This window comes from Rousettus aegyptiacus, unplaced genomic scaffold, assembly GCF_014176215.1.
Source record: "Rousettus aegyptiacus isolate mRouAeg1 unplaced genomic scaffold, mRouAeg1.p scaffold_m13_p_8, whole genome shotgun sequence".
Lineage (NCBI taxonomy): Eukaryota > Metazoa > Chordata > Mammalia > Chiroptera > Pteropodidae > Rousettus > Rousettus aegyptiacus.
In genome coordinates, this window is record NW_023416311.1 from 4,687,619 (window position 1) to 4,689,235 (window position 1,617).

Below are 1,617 nucleotides of genomic sequence, written 5' to 3' on the forward strand. Positions count from 1 at the left end.
CCTATTGAAACATAATAACTTTCAAAGTAATCTAGTCTCTTTATTACCAGTGCTACAAGTTGTCGAAATCTCTTTTGAGTTGGTAGTTAAAAGGCCCGGCCACATTTGCAACGTTATTGTTGCTGGCTAAAATGCTTAGCAACAACACAAACATCTCTCAGAATCAAATTATCAGATGTACTGACAAGATTCTCCTCGATTTAATAGTGTGGTAAATGATGGCTAGGAGATGTTCTTTGAAGCTGCAGAGGCAAATGTAAAAGCTAATTCAATTCTCAAATGAATAAAAGTGAGAAACTGTTCTTATAAACCTGATATTACCAGAGATAGGCCTTGTCTGGGGGAGGAGAGGGGAGCAGGGTTCGTTTTATTTCTGATCATAAAGAGCTGGGCTCTGCGACCGCACAGGTTTGACCTTGGGCTCCCAGGGGACTCTTCCAACTCAGCCACGAGTGATGCTTACTTTATCCTCAGTTCCCCCTCGGAGCTGCTTGGGAGAGGAAGGCGATCCCTGAAGAGGCATTCAAGGCTTTGGGGAAATCAGATCTTTGTTTCTCAGACTTTGTGAATGTATACCAGTATTTCCTGAGAGGGAAAGGGATCTTGGATGACCCTGGCCGGTGGCTCCCCAATTACTCAATAGGGCCCTAGGTTCTCACAAAGCTATCGCAGGGGTATGGGGTAGGAAAACTTGGAAGAGATTCATGACCTGAAATTTGCTTTGATTTATTTATATACTAAGGGTAAGATATTATTTAGGGGGAGAAGACTCTTGGTGCTGAAAGCTGGGAACCCCACCAGTTTACTCGCTTAGACAAGAAAAGCCAGGCAAAGGCTACACTCCAATAAACCAGTTTTATGACACCAACCGGCAGGCCAGCAACTCAGTTCAGTTCTGATGCTAACTACTTGAGATTAGTGTCAAAGTCCACACGTTAGGGGCCACCCGCACTTCCACCTGACCAACTTAGCTATGCGTTCAGATTCAATAATTAACTAGGACTCAGGGAATCCAGGAAGTGCTCTACTGGTGACTGTTGCTTTATTATGATGGCGACAAATGAACAGCCAGATGAAGAGATTTACAAGGTGACAGGATCTGGAAGGGTCCTGAGAGCAGGACCCCATGGAGTCTGGGGTGCAGCACCATGGATATATGGCTGCCACTACGGCCAGGCCTCCCTGAGCAAGCCTGATCCCGTCTGATCTCAGAAGCTAAGCAGGGCCAGGCCTGGTTAGTACTTGGATGGGAGACCACCTAGGAAGACCAGGTGCTGTAGGTGTGAAAAATAAAAAATAAGGGATTGTAAGCTGACAAGGTCCTTTGCAATCTGTAAGGTCAACCAAGGGTTGCCTCCCATAAAAATAAGCAAAGCAAAACAAAACAAACAAACGAAAAAAAAAACCCAGTATGGTCGCTAACCAGGAAGCTCCCTGAGTCTCCGTGTCCAGAGTTTCTGCCTAGGCTCCATCCCACGGGCATGACCACAAGCTTGAACTGAGTGAGACCCTGGCTGTCCTCACCTCCCAGGAGGTCTGGGCAAGTGTGAGGCTGGAAGCTCCCAGCCTTTATAACTGCTTGGTCTCTCTGACATGGCCAGACCATCCTTGAAACTG

At 46.5% G+C, this 1,617-nt stretch overlaps 1 pseudogene; it reads left to right on the forward strand.

Annotated features, from left to right (window-relative positions):
- The first annotated feature begins 1,164 nt into the window (after positions 1–1,164).
- Positions 1,165–1,283, forward strand: LOC118607236 (annotated as a pseudogene).
- The last annotated feature ends 334 nt before the right edge of the window (positions 1,284–1,617 follow it).